The 17,685-nt window shown below is 40.1% G+C and overlaps 1 long non-coding RNA gene and 3 other non-coding genes across 5 annotated transcripts; all 4 read left to right on the forward strand.

The window, feature by feature from the left end:
• Nucleotides 1-296: 296 nt before the first annotated feature.
• LOC102555506 (uncharacterized) lies at nt 297-17,048 on the forward strand. 2 transcript variants are annotated; one of them, XR_015641677.1, is made up of 4 exons: nt 297-663; nt 1,764-1,857; nt 14,924-15,159; nt 16,913-17,048. It is a non-coding gene; the product is annotated as an uncharacterized LOC102555506 (long non-coding RNA). The 2 variants fall into 2 exon arrangements; XR_015641678.1 differs by lacking the exons at nt 297-663; nt 1,764-1,857 and adding exons at nt 11,586-11,876; nt 13,728-13,976.
• On the forward strand, nt 1,797-1,878 carry Trnas-aga7 (transfer RNA serine (anticodon AGA) 7). Its single transcript has one exon. It is a non-coding gene; the product is annotated as a tRNA-Ser (tRNA).
• Nucleotides 11,897-11,978, forward strand: Trnas-aga8 (transfer RNA serine (anticodon AGA) 8). Its single transcript has one exon. It is a non-coding gene; the product is annotated as a tRNA-Ser (tRNA).
• Nucleotides 15,349-15,429, forward strand: Trnaq-cug8 (transfer RNA glutamine (anticodon CUG) 8). The gene has a single exon. It is a non-coding gene; the product is annotated as a tRNA-Gln (tRNA).
• Nucleotides 17,049-17,685: the final 637 nt, after the last annotated feature.

Here is a 17,685-nt window from a genome sequence, read left to right on the forward strand (position 1 = left end):
CGGGTAGACCCTTTCCCTTCTTTTCCCTCCTTCTCCTCAATACACACGCACGCCTCACCGGGGAGCACAAAGGACCACAATTCCCAGAATGCAGCGCGCAGTGCTTCTGAATTACTTTCCCCAAGTTTCTACTAATGCTATAGTTCCTCCTGGTGGCTCGGGAGTTTGCACCTGCCTACCGTTTGTGTCTGGTAGTTTGGATTGTGAGCAGAGGGAGTCATATACAGCGTTTGTGACCTATATTCACACACCCGCAGGATTTTGCGCGGAGCTCTTGGGGCAGAGTCTCATCTCCTCAGGCTGATCTTGAACTTGCTATGTACATGTTCCTGATCCACCTTCACCTCCGAAGGATCTGGCCTCCCACACTGAGGATTTCAAAACGCAAGCATACATTTCACCGTTCAACCTTACTTTTTATTACCTGATCTGCATTCTCTTTTATATGTTATTTGTCGTTTTGAAAATATTTGTCGTTTTCATGTCTTCGAAAAACGACTCAACATTTTTTTAATGCTAAAGAAACTGGGAGGAGGTGGTGGTACAGTATTTTACGTTTTAGCAGTGCTCTCTGCAGTTTTCTTTGCGTAGCGCTTAAAGCAAATCCATCGGTGCCCTTGACGTACACAAAAGACTACAACAAATAGGCTTTTTGCTTCAAAGGTGGGGCTCACTCAACTAAGGGCTTCTGTTCCTCCCCGGTTATTTACAGACGTGCTAAAGTGGCTCCCCTCCTTAACTGAAAGCATCAGACCTAGAAATGATAATGCTATACATGAAAAAGTCAAGGAAAGGGAATTATACTTAGAGAAATGCTTGCAATAAGACATTAGATAAAAAGAGAATGCAAACAGCAGTCATGTGTTTTAGTTTTTAAAAAAGACTTGTTTTATGTGTCTGTGTTTGGGCACATATGTGAAAGGGCATGTTTCCGTGTCCAGAAAAGGATGCGGGAACCCTTGGATCTAGAGTCATAGATGCAATATGTATATTACTGAGTGAAATGAGTCAATCTGAAAAAGGCTGCATACTGTACAATTTCATCTATATAGCACTGGGAGGGAGTAGTAAAGAACAAGTAAAAACCACCTACTGCTAGGGATTTGGAGGGTACTTTGAACAAAGGGGACTTTGGGGACAGTGAAATATATAAATATGTCAGATCCCGAAGAATGTACAGCACTGAGCAAGCCCTAGTGTGAACTATATGGTATTAATAATAACTTACCATTTCTGGCTTATCGTGATAACAAGTTGCCGTGGGAATACGAGAAGTTAACAATAGCGGAATTGGAAAAAGAGGAGAGATGGAGTATACTGAAACTATTTTTCACTGATTTTTTCCCCGATAAATCTAAACTTGTCCTCCTCTCCCCAAGTCTTTTAATTTAGAAATATGTGAGTGTATTTCTAAATAGGTAGTTTATTACGGTCAGAAATGAATAACAGATAAGTAGAAGCTAAGGGAATGACGATCCTTTTGATAAGGTAGCAGGCATTTGGTTAACTGCGGTATACTGTTGGGTGGGAAATAGAATTTGTTATGCAATGAGCTTAAATATTTACCTAAGAATACCAAGTGAGACAGTTAAGAGACCCAATTCTGCCTCAGATCACTGTTTATCATTCTTTAATGCAATTAATATTATTTGTTTTGTGCTAGGCTTGTCTTTACTGAAAACATACTTTTAATGTTTTCTGTAAATCTGTAAATGTTTCCTTACAAATCTGGCAACCCATTACTTTTTCTTTGACTCTTTCAGCTACTGGAATTTCAAGAGAAGAAACCTAGTTGTGTAGTCGTGGCCGAGTGGTTAAGGCGATGGACTAGAAATCCATTGGGGTTCCCCCGCGCAGGTTCGAATCCTGCCGACTACGGGCTATTTTAAATTTGGGTTTAAACTTGATGTTTCTATACTGATCTTTACCCAGAAGATTTTCATGTCTATCCTTTCCATGACAACAAGGCTATTTAGCGACAACGAGATTCACTTTATTTCCAGAAGCTCTCGGGTTGGTTTGTTTGTTTGTTTGTTTATTTTTAATGTAGCACCTTCGCCGCAGTCTCTCTTCCGGGAAGCGCAAATTCGAGTCCAGCCTTTATTTCCTGTCTTACAACCTGCTTGGTTAGAAGCCTCAGGAACTGCACAGTTTATAATTTCATTTTAGGACAGGAACTAGTGAACAACAAAGGCTACGAGACAAGGACTTTCTTTTTCTTTTCCTTTTCTATTTCTTTCCTATTGAATGCGCTAAGCCAGCCGTCCCATCACGCAGGCGCAGCTCTCGTTGCCAGAGCAGCGAACGAAGCCTTATTAGGCTTGAGTATCGGTGGTGTATAGTAAATACCGGAAACTACTGTACAGAAGCTAAAGGAACTTGAGAGACTTCCTGTACTGTCTCTGAACCGCTACTCCTATCTCGTTCTCGTTAGTATCGTGGTGAGTATCCCTACCTGTCACGCCGGAGACGAGGGTTCGATTTCCCCGACGGAGAAAGGAACACTATTTTAAATCCCTTCCCAAAAATGTAACACCGTAACTCCAGTTCTTCTTTCTTTAATACATTCATTCAAAACTTAAGAAATACAACAAAAACAGTAAGCTATACAAATCAAAAGGATTAGTCACACACAAATACCAATTTTACCAAGATGGGTGTACATTGGGCAGGTAAATACAGTAACCAAGAGATCAGTATCGCACCAGTAAATTTCATGTGCCTTGTGAGCTTTTGTATTAACAGAGCCCAATGCCAATATTCCTGGCAAAATGTGTAGGCTAATTAGAGGAAACATCAAATAAACCAAGACTCTTTCAGCTGACAGTATTTTAACAATAACAGTATTACAAAGCACAAAGAAAGACTGAATGTTTCACAGCTGACAGTGGAACATGATCTATACCTCTTTCTCTTGCTATACAGGTCATTTTTGCAGTAAGTGGTGAAGTTTGAATAAAGTGTATTGGTTAAATGCATCATTGTTAATTCCACCTTCCGTTAATTGTTCAATGGCTATATAACAATGTTTTAAGGCAATACATTCCTATAAAATACATATGTACTAAGGACTATCTTCAATATACCTTAAATAATTCAGAAAAATATATACATGTCTATTAAAACATGAGAGAGAAAAGAAACTACAGTAATAAGCTAAGTTTTGTTAACAGAAGGAATATTGTGAATAGTACTCAGGAGTTCTACATTAAAACAATTCTGGGGTTGGGGATTTAGTTCAGAGGTAGAGAGCACTTGCCTACTAAGCGCAAGGCCCTGGGTTCAGTTCTCAGCTCTAAAGAAAAAGAAAATAGTTCTGTCAGAATCGTTATAACTAATTTGTTACAACAAACTTTATTTATTTTTAAAATTCACTCCATGTTACAGTATGCATGAGGAGGCCAGAAGACAACTCGCAAGGGTGTGTTGTCTTCTGGGGCTCAAACTCAGATCATTAGATTTGCTGGCAGGTGCCTTTTATCCTCTGAGTTATCTTGCCAGCCTTTAAGAACTTTATACTGGGGGTGGGGGCTGGGGTGGGAAGTATGTGTTGGTGAAGGAGGTGTTGTGCACCCTCAATGCCTTCAATCCCAGGCAGAGACAGCAGTATATGTGTGAGTTCCAGATCAGCCTGGTCTACACTGCACAAACTGCAAGCCAGCCAAGACTATTGTGAAAAAGAAACCAAGTGTTATGACTAGGTAGAGAGGCTTTTCTGGGGGGAAATCGTTGATAAACTAGTGTCATAGGAGGGTCTTGTCTTTTTTTTTTTTTTTTTTTTTTTTTTTTTGGAGCTGGGGACTGAACCCAGGGCCTTGCGCTTGCTAGGCAAACGCTCTACCGCTGAGCTAAATCCCCAACCCCGAGGGTCTTCTTTCAATGCTGGTGCTGGTCAGCCCACACTCAGGGCAATACTGACATTTGTGAAGACCCCTTTGGAAGAACATTTCAGCTTCAGTATGTACACAGCACAGTAGATTACCATGACCCATCCATGTCTACCTTCAACTGAGTCTTCTTGGATCTCGGAGGCTAGAAATTTGAAACATTTTCCTAACACTTGCTGTTAGGGTCCTGGGCAAGACATTCCTAGAGTTCTGGTGTATTTCTGTTTGTTTTGTGTCCACAAGTATTGTCATGGATATATTTGGGGTTTTCCAAGAATGCAAGAGGACAAGGATTGTTCAGCTAATTTAACATCTGGAAGTTGTGGTGTTATAGAGCGCTGGTTCTCAGTGTGTGCTAGCCCAAAATCAGGAGCATTCTGCTTACTGTATTGTGAAAAGCTTACTAAGAAATGTAAACTACTGTTGGAGCACACTATGTTTTCTTAGGCTTGGCATCCATTAGTCACAGCATCAAACTCCGTCCAAAGTTGCTCACACTCTTGCTATTCATAATCTGCACTCTGAATCATCTTTTTCAACATACACCAAAATGGCATTTCTCTGCATCAACCTCGGGCCAGACCCTGAAGAGCAAGGGATGATCCTTGTGTCCCAAATTGGTCAGTTGGACTTATTCAAACTACTCAGTCCCAAGATGCTTATTTAATGTGACTGGTAATGATTGAGGAAGTTTACCACAATGTCATATGCCTGTCATCGCTGTATGTCACTCGACTAAGGACTACAGGCCCCATGCCTAGTTTGCCTTAACTATCAAAATCAAACGGAGAAGAAAATATGGTCCTTGAGAGCAAAGGTTCTCATTCCAAGTGGGCATAACTCAGGAGTTAGAGGGCTGGAGGCTTACGGTCACACAAAACTTTGACTGAGCCACTGGCTGCAGTCTGGATTCTTCTGTCTCATAGGAAAATAGTAAAACTCATGGACCACAGAAGGGTGAGCAGAAAAAGCAGTGTTTATTAGAAAGAAAAATAAAATGACAAAGACGAAAGACCTACTGCAGGGATAGGCATGGTAGCACATGCCTTTAATGGTAGCACTTGGGAGGCAGTGCTACATCATAAGTCTGAGGTAGCACATGCCTTTAATGCTAGCACTTGGGAGGCAGTGCTACATCATAAGTCTGAGGTAGCACATGCCTTTAATGCTAGCACTTGGGAGGCAGTGCTACATCATAAGTCTGAGGCCAGTCAGTGCTGTGTCATGACCATCTCAAAAACAAATACAAGCAAGAAAATAAAAGACCTCATAGAAAAAGAGGAATAAAGTCCCCTTCTTTTTCTTTCTTTCTCTCTCTTCCTTTCTTCCTTTCTTTTTCCCTTTCATTTTTTCTCACTTTTTTTCTCTTTTTCTTTCCCTCCCTTTCTTTTTCCCTTTCTTTCTCTTGTTCTTTCTGTCTTTATCTTTCTCTCTTTCTCTTTCTCTCTCTCTTTCTCTCTTTCTCTCTTTCGTTCTTTCTGGAAAGAAAGCAAAGCCCCTAAGAAAGCAGGAGGGGGAAAAAAAAGGTTGAGCTAATTAACAAGGAATTTGTATGGAACTATGGCAGAATCTGGACAAAGACTGAGGTCATTTCTTTTAAAGTTGGTTGATTTTCTGAGCTTATCACAGGTTGAGCCAGAGCAGGTCCCACATGTTCTGTGCATATCTTCCAAGACTGAAACAGGGAGACAATGACTTATGCACCTGCTGTCATTTAGAAAGTAGTCAGTAGTCGTGCTTATCTTTCACTTGCTTTGTCAGCTGTTAACCTTGACTGACTATCAGCTATGAGCCCAAGCCAGAGCTGCTCACCCTACTGGTCCTGCAGGTGTTTCTGGTCTTCCTTCCTAACACTTCAACTCTTTAATACAGTTCCTCATGTTGTGGTGGCCCACAACCATAAAATTATTTTTTTTGCAAATCCATAACTGTAATTTTGCTACTGTTAAGAATTCTTTTTTTTTTTTTTTTTTTGGTCTTTTTTTCGGAGCTGGGGACCGAACCCAGGGCCTTGTGCTTCCTAGGCAAGCGCTCTACCACTGAGCTAAATCCCCAGCCCCAAGAATTCTTATGTAGAGCCAGGAGGTGGTGGCACATGCCTTTAATCACACTTTAATCCTAGCAGGCAGGCAAACCTGAGTTTGAGGCCAGCCTATCTATGGTGTGAGTTCTGGGACAGCCAGGAATGCAGAAATAAACCATGCCTGAAAAACTTTTGAGAGAGAGAGACAGAGAGGGAGAGAGGAGAGGGGGAGGGAGAGGGGGGTGAGGGGGAGGGGAGAAGGGAGAGGGGGAGAGGGACAGAATGTAAATATCTATGTTTTCTGATGGTCTTAAGTGCAGTCCCCCAAAGAGCAGGGTCTACAGGCAGGTAAACTATGCTTTTTTTTTTTCAGACTGTGCTTTTTTTGTGTTTATGTTTACAAGTCATGTAAACTTGCAGTTCTGCATGGCACTAACTCCTATTACAGCTTTCTGAGACACAGCTGCAATCTTTCTTGGTTATCATATTTAGCTCTCTGTCTACCTGATGGTCTGGGGTAATTCCTTTCTGGAATAGGTCCATGCAATTTAGAAGCCATTCTTAACTTATTCTGTTACAATTAACTGCATTGAAGCAAGAATACATGAATTAAAGGGCAATGGTAGTATACTTCAAGGAAATGGGGCTTCTGGTAAGCCAGCAATTCCAACACAGCTCAGACCCTGTTCTTTCTTCTAGCAGGTCTCATTGTCAGTGGCAAGCACTTTGTTTCTCATCCCTTATGCTCCTAACTTCATGGTTTTAACCCTAACAGGACTTTTCTTTGTGTTGTTTGTAACAGGGTCTCACTATGTAGCCCTGCCTGGCCTGGAACTTGCTATGTTGGCCAGTCTGTCCCTCTGCTTCCAATCAGCATTCCTTTTAACCCTAACTTCTGTTCTGCCTGCGTCAACAATTTAACATGGGTTTCTTTGGGTGTTGAGGACTCAACCTGGTGCAGTGTCCCAGGCAAGTGTTCTATTTTTAAAAGATGTTTATCTTATTGATAGTTAACTTTGATTGTCAAACAGACTGCTCTCCAAATTCTAATACTCCCTCACTCCTTCAGAGTGCACTTCCTTAATTAACTCACTGGGGTTTGTCAGACTTGTTTTGTCTCCAGAGAAAAATAATATCTTTAATCAGTTTATCACCATACTACTTTTCATCCCTCTTCTGCTTCCCTCTTCTCCTCTATTAGTCCCATGTTTTTCGTCCTGGGTCTCCTTGTCTCCTCTCCTCCCTCCTCCCTTCCCTTTTGCCAGCAAACCTTCTTTAAAAACTTAAAGTAGGACTCAAGTGGAGTAGACAAACAAAACAAAACAAAACAAAACACAGTTTCAAGCTTTGGGAAGACAACTGTGCCTGAGATTAACATGGAAAATGGAGAAGGGATTTATGCTAGTAATCACAGTACTCCAGAAGCAAAGTGGGGAGGGCCACTCTGGGTTACAGAGTAAGATTCTATCTTTAAAAAAAAAGAAAAAAGAAAAGAAAGAAAAAAACCTTTGGCGACGTTGGTTAATGTAGGCTCAGATTTTTCAAAACCTACTTTAATAAGGGTTCTTAAACACTTTAACCTCCCTTGTAGACCACCACCCCCCAGAGGTAATAGAAAGAAAAGGATAGTAAAGCAAAGGGGGATGTGGGCCTGTTCAGAAATAGTTCTGTAGGGCAATTCCAGTCTTCCTTGTCAGGATATCAGCGGTTCAGTTCACACAAATCAGCAGCAGTAGCTCCATCTACACATAGACACCATTCTTGAGTCAGGAATGGTAATTCCATCCAGAAGAAACCACAGGGCTCTGCCAATCATCCCGAGTCTGCAGAACTGGCAAGAAGCCACCAGAATATCATGAGAAATTCTTTGGTGCATTTCTCTCTTTGAAGTCACAACAAATAATGATCAGCAAAGAAGGCAAGAAAAACCAGTGCCACAGCATTGTCAATGAAGACCAGCATCAGCAAACCCTCATGAAGACTAGTCAAGCAGGAAGGCAATGCCAGAGCATCATCCACTGTCTGTTGGGTTATACTTATACCCTTTCCAAACATTGCATGTCTTCTCAAGCATCTGCTCCAGCAAAACCTTACATGCCCCTCTTCCAGGCTGCTTCCAGAAAAATACCACTCAGCAAAACAGCCTCTAATAAGACGGTCCAGAAAATCATCACATGACACAACTGAATCTCCAAGGAAACCAGAAATTCCCACTTCATATCCCTTTTTCTGTTTAAAAAAAAAAAAGTCCTTTTCCCCTAACATTAACAATCTACACACAATAGAAACAATTATAAGAACCATAAAACTAGAACTTTACCTCATACTTTAAACAAATAGCTTATGTACAAGACAGTCTGACAATAGTCTAACAAAACAACCTTAAATTGCTATCAATATACAATAATAAACCAAACAGCATGAAATTTCTATCAATTAAACAAAACAACCTATTACCCTATAGGTAATAACCATATGATAACCATAACTAGCGTCAAAGGACCAAAACCATTCATTCCAATTTAAGGAATCTGGATGATGGTTCTTATAATTTCTTCCTGCTAAATTGGGGCAAAGAATTCCTGTTTGGGCTGAAGTGGGGAAAATAGTTAATTTGAAAGAAGCTACAGCTAGCTGTAGCATTTGTTGACCAGTCTCTGAGTTTATCCAGTCTCCTTGTTGTCTCTCCAGTCTGTGCATCCTCTAGTTCTTGTGTGACAGTCAAGTGGAATAACCCTTTTGAAGTTTGTTTTTTTGAGAAATAGTAACTGAGACAGTCTGTGAGAGTGAATCACCTAGGCAATTTACTTTGTGAAGACATTCCTGTCTCAGATGACAAGAGGTTTCCTCTGCTCAAATTTAATTTTTGTAAGTTTCATTGGTAAACACACTTTTTCATTCCCCATAGATACATAAGCATAACTACGTCCCTATCTTAAAACTATTGTAGGTTTCCATTCTAACATCAACATGCCCTTAGAGTATATTGGTTGGCCTCGTTCCTCAGTTTTTTTGATAACCCAGCTGCTGTTCCTTTTCCACATACATTAAGAAAATTTAGAGTTAACACAGCATTATTTAGTCTGTCCCTGGGGGATTTTTATTTTCCCTTTTTGTTTAATAAGCATCTCTTTTGAGGTAGGATTGGTTCTTTCTATAATTTCTTGTCCTGTGGGATTGCATGGTATGCCAGTAGCATGCTTTATATTGTAATATGCAAAGAATTGCTTCAACTTATTGGATACATATGTGAGAGCATGGCTGGTTTTAACTTGTCTAAGTATTTCCATAATTGCCTTTATTTCTAATAAGTGTGTAATTATACAATCAGCTTTTTTAGAACTTAAAACAGTTCCCCACTGAAACTCTGAGTTCATGCCAGTGGTATGGTGTTGAAAGAATAAAGATCTTAAACTAGCCCCCACTGACCCTGCTGTGAGGACAAGTGCACCTCACAGCAAAGAATAACATAACATGTTTTGGGGATGTAGCCTGACTATAGCTACCACAAATCATCTGGCCTCGATAAGGCCTGACTCAACAGTCCTGAGAAAAACGAGAATTAGGGTCAACTTGCCCCAGAAGCAGGGTGGCCTAGAGTTGAACTGAGCCCAAGTTACAAACCAATGAAATTGCTTTGTGTGACTGTTGCCAACTGCCTATGTAATTTTCCCTATAAATACCTTCCCCTAATTGGGCTCGGGGTCGACTCCTCTGTCTCCTGTGTGAGATACGTGTCATCCCCAGAGCTCTGGTTCCTCAAATACACCTCCTGTTTATTACATCAAGATCGGTTTCTCATGAGTTCTTGGGGGTTGCGTCGTCTCTAGATTTGAGTGGGGGTCTTCCCCACCCCGGTGGTCTTTCAGTGTATACACAAATCCTGAGAATGGAAAACATCCCTCTGCCAGATGTCATTTCTTTTTGAACCCCTAGGGTTTCTACCAGCAGAGAAGGGAGTTTGTTTGGAGAACATGTAGGACATGTTTTCATTATTTCTTTGGCTTGTTGGCAAGGGATGGAAAATTTTTGCTTTAAACCTTTCCCATTAACATAATGGTTTTCATAAGAATTTGAGAGTTCTAACACATTTCCTATTAGTAACTGGTCGATTTTCTCATTTCCTTGAGCTAATGGACAAGGCAAACCTGTATGAGACAGAATATGAGTAATATATAATAGATAATTTCTACGTCTGACAACCTGTTGCAATTGTATAAATACCAAAGTTAACTGAGTCATCAGGTACAAATTCAGCAGTCTCTATATGCAAAATAACTTTCTGCATATAAAGAATCTGTAATTACGTTAAGAGGTTCAGAATACCTAATACTACTATACTGATAGCATACAATTCTGATTTTTGAATCGATGGATATGGACTTTTGACCACCGTGCTTATTTTATCTGACTTATGACCTGCCATTCCCATCTTGTTTGCATCAGTATAATAAGTTATGCCTCTGGGAATTGGGGTTCTCTTTAGAATAAGTGGAAGAATCCAGTTAGATCTTTTTATAAACTGTTTGTTTGTCTTTCAGTTATTTATTATTATTTTCACTCACATAGTTGCTATAATCTCTTTGCCAATCTTCATTGATCACCAATAATGACATAATCTCAGCATCTATAAGAGGTACTACAATTTTGGCTGGAGGTGTTCCTGACAACTGACATAATCTTATTCAACCTTTTATAATCAATCCAGAAATCTTTTCTGGATATGTCTTCAATTTGTACTTTGTTTATGAGCTAAGAAAATACATTCCATAATATTTTCTTCCCTTTGCATGATGAGCCCAGTAGGTGAATGACCAGAATTCAATAAAGTTTAGGATCAAGTCGATCTACATATGCCTCTTGCAATCTTTGTTCTACAAGAGTTAATTCTTTTTCTGCTTCATCTGTTAGACATCTTGGAGTGTTTAAAGTAGAATCTCCTTGTATTGTTTGAAACAAATTACTTAACTCATATATACTTAATCCAATTGTAGGCCTCAGCCTGTTAATATCTTCCATTAATTTTTGAAAATCATTGTGTTCGAAATTGGTCTCTATGGATCTGTATCTTTTGTTATCAAATTTTTGTTGACTGATTTTATTTAACCCAAGTAACTAAGTGAATCTCCTCTTTGTATTTTTCCATTATCATCCTCAATTTCTTGATTTCTTTTTCTTTTTCTTTTTTTTTTTTACAATAAACGCAGAAATTCCAGCTACTCTTGTATCAGTTGTTGAAGGGCCTGCCATTTTTCTTTTGTTATGGACCCCTGCTCTTGCTATTCAGGTCAGTTTGATAACCATTTTAAGGGCAAGGCTGTGGGTATGTCAGCAGTCGCCCCTTTTATAAATGTGGAAATTCAATCCTTGTATTATCCTGGGTTTGGGTTACGAGAACAGCTTGTGGTTGTTCTTCATCACCAGTATCAATATCTTCCCCAGGATCTACCATATTGCCCCTAATTTCTTCACTTAATATCCCTGGAATTGCAGGGATATTAACTTGAGTATCCCATTATTGTAAAAGATCTCTTCCCCATAAGTTCATGGGTATTGCAGCCGCATAAGATCTCAACTTCCCTGTTTGCCCTTCTGGTCCCACACAGGTATTCCATTGGACACTTTGTCTTATTCATGATAATTTACCAAATCCTCTAAATGTGTTTAAACCTTCTGAAGTGGCCAATCTGGATTCCACGACTTTTGGGAAAGTGTACTAACATCAGCTCCTGTATCCACAAATCCACGGAAGAAGTTCCTCTCATGGTCAGGATGCGTGTGACTGGTGGCAGAACACCTGGCGACACCCTCTGGGTGTCTGCGGGTGAGGCAGAGGTTCTTGCTTCTGTGTTCTGCTGCTAGGAACTTGCGAGACTCCTCCCCTCAACTCCGTAACCTGCAGTCTACCTCTCTTGACAAAGCGACACCGGAGTTTGCACAAATCATCTGCCTCGAAACTCCGTCAAGTGAGTGCTTATTATGTTTTGTAGTCGTGGCCAAGTGGTTAAGGCGATGGGCTAGAAATCCATTGGGATTTCCCCGCGCAGGTTCGAATCCTGCTGACTACGGGTGTTTTCTTTGGCACCTACGTTATATAGGAGTTGAAGCTATATTCCAAACCATGGAAGGGTTTCCTTACGCGTTTGAGAGATTGCATTGCATTACCAAAGTGGCGATATTTTGTCCAGTTAGTTCTTGATGTTCGATTTTGCTTTATTTTGCCCCCCTCCCCCAAAACCCAACAACAACAACAAAACTTTACTCTGAGGGAAACGTCTCTGTCTACCTCTAAGTTTCTATTCTAAGAGGACATAAAGATAACTCAACAAAACTAAAGTCCTTGCGATTTCTTTCTCAAGGCTATGCTTGCAATGACTCCACCCTAAGACGCCCTATTTAAAAGTCTGATCTAAGCACCACGGCGTTAACCGAAAGCTATCTAACCAAGTCAGTCAGCCAATACTCAGGCAGATCTGAGAGAGAATGTACAGTGAAGGAATGTATCCAACACCTTACCTGGGACCCTTCCTTCCTTCCAAAGAACAGGGAAGATAAAATAATATATTAAAACCAAAGTGCCTGTTGAGGGAAAAATTAGATGGTAAAAATACTATGTAGACCAGGCTGGTCTCGTGGTCACAGAAATAAGCCCCCATCTCCATTTGTCTCCCAAGTGCTGGGATTAAAGGTGTGTGCCACCTTGTTTGTGTTTTGTTTTTAAAGAAGATATTCAGGGCTGGAGCGACAACCTGACTTAAGTTTCCAGAACCTTCATTGGAGGGCTTGCAAAAGCCTCTAACTCCAATTCCAGGGGAATCCAATGTTGTGTTCCGAACATCGTGGGCAACTGCACTGATGTCACAACTCCTCCGTGGTACATACATGCGTACGAATAATTAAAAATAAAAAGGAAAATCTTTAAAAGCAGATATTTAAGTGTAACTCTAGCAAGCTTGTTTTGCAGCCCAAGCTAGTCTTGAACTCCAGATACTATTCTGAGTTTAGCCTCAGGAATTCAAAACCGTACCAGGCTTTGATTTCACTGCTTTATGCTGTTCCGTTGGCGTGGAGGTCTTAAATCTTGAGTGTGTGTGTGTGTGTGTGAGTGTGTGTGTGTGTGTGTGTGTGTGTGTGTTGGAGTGAAGGAGGGGTGTGTTTTTATAATCAAATCATCTTTTACCCTAAAATAATTGTATGACTCTGACCTTGTAGTTTAGACAACAGTTGAAAATGATTTGTGCTCCTTCATCTCTATCATGTAACAATAAAAGTGTCTGAAGTTTTGTGTTTGTGGCCAGGTAACTAAAGTGATGGACTCTGGGTTATTGGGCTTTTTCAGCAGCAGATTCGATTCCTACACATTGAAGTTACATTTTTACTGATTCAGGCTGGTTATGATATCTGAATTACAGTAGGACAAAAAACAAGTAAATAATTCGTGTGGAATTCTTGACTAAACCTAGCCTTTTGCCCAGGCTAGAATTTTACATCATAGGGATATTTAGAAATATATTTTCAACTTTGATTTATTCTTTCCAATAACATAGAATACTGGTAGAATAGCCATATTTAACTTCATTAGGCATAAACAAGTAGCAATATCTGTTGCTCTCCTCGTTAGTATAGTGATGAGTATTCCCCGCCTGCCACGCGGGAGGCTGGGGCTCGATTCCCCTATGGGGAGTATTTGGCCAAACTTTTAACCGTGAATCTTTGTACAACTACAGCTTTCCTGAGCACAAGAGGAATCTAGGTTCAAATGGAAAACACCTTGGAAGTTAAGAACCAGGTGTCTGATACTTGCCTCGTGTTTACAGTGAGAACCGACAATGTAAAGCTGTGCGTTTTAGGCCCCAAACCTGAAGTTAAGACAACCGTGTGACCCAAGTGTGATTTATGCAGCGGCCTTGGTGACCTGATCAAGTTCTCTAATACCCGAAGTCTCCAGCAAAGCACTTGTAAATGTACATTTAAAAAAAATGAAAAAAAGCTTTCGGAATGGAAAACAACTACCATAAAGCCGTAGGGATCAATACTGTGTGGTTTCTACTCAGGAAAATCCACAGGTAAGGGGAAAATAAATGCATTCTATAGTGGAACTACTCATACAGTCCCTTGATTTAAAACACATGGTCTGCCTTGCACTAAGAAGCTGAAATTCATGTATTTCATGAGTGTTTCAACTGACTGTCAGCATAGAAATATATTAATCACAGCAAAGTCAAACTGAGGTGGGATGAACTTGGAATGATGACAAGTAACACAGTGATGCCTCTTAAAGGCAACCTGGATACAATTCTACCGCGACTTTATCTATACAACATTTCCAAAGCACAGGAATTGTGAATTACTATTTCCATGCAAAGATGTCAATGTTTCACTGGCATCAGTAGATTTTCTCACTGTTAAAGACCATTAAGAGATTGCAGATGTGCTGGAGAATTGATTGCACTACGTATGCTAAACAAAATTTGTGCCAAGAGATACACATGCAGGCACAGAAATATATTTTTTAAAAAAGTAAATGAATAAAAAATATAATTAGGGCTAGAGAGATTAATTAATAAGAAAATATAATTAGGGCTCATCGGTTAAGAGCACTGACTGCACTTCAGAGGTCCTGAGTCCAATTCCCAGCAACCACATGGTGGCTCACAACCATCTGAGATCCGATGTCCTCTTCTGATGTGTCTGACAGCTACAGTGTATTCACATAAAATAAATAATTTTTTTTAAAAAAAGACATAATTACCATGAAAGACAAACTTTTTCAGTGGATTTTCCAAAAGAGAATGTCAAAGCATGATAGGGTGCTCCCTTGATCCTTGTAGAAAGTGAAAATTAAAACATAGTTAAATGTCAGAAAAGTAAGTCCAAGCTTTATCAGAGAGAACTAGATATACACACTTAGTCAAACTTTCTTTAGGCCTCGCTGATCTTGAACTACCCTCCTGCATGCAGACGTGTGCCACCTAACTTGTATATCGGAGCTTTCTATTGTGTTTACTCTTAGCTTGCCAAGAGGTGGAACCTTCCAAGGACATCTCCGTACCCTAAGAAGTCGTGCACAGATCGTACTTAATGAAAGTACACTCCCACAACTGTCCCTTCAATTGGGGACTAGACAAAGATTCCGGAACCCTCAAAGACCACCACGCAGTCTCAGACATTGAGATGAAGCCGTCTATGTCCTGCTGGGTCCGCAGAGCAGTGGAGGAAGACCGGAGGCGGTGGAGACTAGGGACGCAGGTCGGTCTTTCCTGTCTAGAGCGATTCACAATTCCACTTTGCAGGAAAAGCCCAGTGCACAACTGGAAAGGAAGGTGTGCCACAGCAACACAAAATCTAAAATGGAAGTTTAAGAATCTTAAGAAGCTGAATTCTGCAATGCAAATATATATACCTCATCAGTTAGCAGCTCAGGCCATAAAGTCGTGGGGTTCCATGGTGTAATGGTTAGCACTCTGGACTCTGAATCCAGTGATCCGTTCAAATCCAGTTCAAATCTCGGTGGAACCTAGTTTGTTTTTCCCTTTATGTAATATATTTAAAAATTACAAAATATTCCGGGTTATAAACTCTAACCCTATAAATTCTAACAGAATTGTTTCTTCTACATGCTGGTTCCCACTGCTTCCACTGCTTACCCCACACACACATATGCAATTTGGGGGCCTTGAGTTAATGTTCAAAGTTAGTATATGAAATAATCAATTTCATTAAGTAATGTTCATAAATTATACTACCATTCATTATACTTTGTTCTTATTTATCCCTCTTCCTCATCCCTCCTTTCCTTCACATACCCACCTGCTTCTTTCCTGCTTCTTTCATGTCATGTATTCTATTACCTACCCTCTAAGATCTCTACTTTCTCCCATGGTCCCCTCTCTACTTTGATATCATGACATAAACACACACACACACACACACACACACACACACACACTCATAAACCTGGACACATTTAAAACTAGATTGTGTTTTATTTCTGTTTTGTCATTCTGAGTATGGGTTATTTCTCTTAAAACTTCTACAGTTTTGTTTTCTGCAATAGTCAAGATTCCCTGTTTATTTATTGTATAAATTAAACTTCACTGTGTTTCTGCACCATATTTCCTTTATTCATCCATCTAGTAATGAACACATTGACTGATTTCATCCTAAGAGACAGTCTGAGACTTGTAGTAATTCTGGACTGAGTTGAGCGTTTCCCTTGATTTGTTGAATGGTGGAATTAAGTGGATTCACCTCAGGACCCAAAATGCTGAGCCTAACATCCATATATTAACTTGTCAACGGTGATGGGACTTGTTTACCATTCAAGTCTGAACTTGCCAACCAGGATGGTTGCTCACATGTTTCCTTCTGCTCAGTTCTCAGGGAGGTCTTAGGAAATTAAACTTTACTCAACCCCTAATCAACAGAGAAATCTTATTTTAAATAGTTTCTTATATTGGTACAGGTGTCTTGCTTATGTTGGGCTCCATCCCAGGGGCAGCTTATAAAAGTAATTACCATCAAAGCTTATACACAGGTTTAGGAGGTGCCAACCTTTTTGTGGGTAACTATACAAAGCAGTTCTACTAACTTCTCTCATGACTGGTTTCCAAGGCACAGAGCACAACAGAATGTGTAATCAACTTGGAATGAGAAAGTTTCCTAGTAAAAGCAGAAGCATCATATGAGACAGTTTTCTTATACTATTAGTAACAGAACAAAATGGCAGGCTAGCCAGGTAACAGTTATCTAGGCCCTAATATTTTACCTAGGCCTTAACAGGTAGGATGAAGAGATCCTAGCCAGCAAAGTCAAAATAGAAAGCCCCTCACTCATGGGTCTCACCTTCAACAGAGTCGGGTTTAACAGTAACTGAAATAGCAACAATTTTTAAAATCTGAAAAAATGTATTCTAAAAATAGTATTTATTATTGTTATTAATCTATTGGTAAGGGCTGGAGAGATGGCTCAGCGGTTAAGAGCACTGACTTCTCTTCCATAGGTCCTGAGTTCAACTCCCAGCAACCACATGGTGGCTCATGACCATCTGTAATGGAATCCGATTCCCTCTTCTCGTGTATGTGAAGACAGCTACAGTGTAACTCATACATAGAATAAAATAAATTAAAAAAATCTATTGGTAAAGGGATTTTTCTTTTTGTTTCACTTGTTGGTTGGTTTCATTTAGGAACTCCTACTTTCCTTTCTCTTGCCAATATACCTGCTTCCATCTCTCAAGAACTGGGATGGCCAGCTTGGGCTACCACACTTGTCTAGCTGGCTTCATTTTAGTAGCTCCACAAGGTAAAGAGTGTGGTCCTGAGCATACAATGTGGCTGCTGGAGTCTGGTCCTGAGGATACAATGTAGCTGCTGGTTTAGAGCATCTTAAGAACAAGAAGTAGAGAATGCTGTCTGTAAACATTCTAGTTCTTGATTAAACCTTGAAAGGGAATCTACATTTAACGACAGCTACTTTATTTAATTTGTGTAGTTGTGATTGAGCAGTTAAGGTGATAGACTAGTAATCCATTTAGGATTCAGAATTTACAAAATCTTAACTAGATTCAAAATGTTCTGAAGTTTGGAAAACTTCTGGGATGGGGGGGGGGAGGAGAAACGAAAGGAAGAAAAAAAAAGAAAGGTGACCAATTATAAACAAAAACCTCATGCTAAGGTCCACCCTTCTTTACCCAGTGTGGTGCTGGGATTGTGTCTCTCCCAGGAAGAAGCTCAGGGAATCACCCTCTTACAGAGGAGATCTAGAATCTTACTT

Source organism: Rattus norvegicus, chromosome 17 (genome assembly GCF_021556685.1).
Source record: "Rattus norvegicus strain SHRSP/BbbUtx chromosome 17, alternate assembly SHRSP_T2T, whole genome shotgun sequence".
NCBI lineage: Eukaryota > Metazoa > Chordata > Mammalia > Rodentia > Muridae > Rattus > Rattus norvegicus.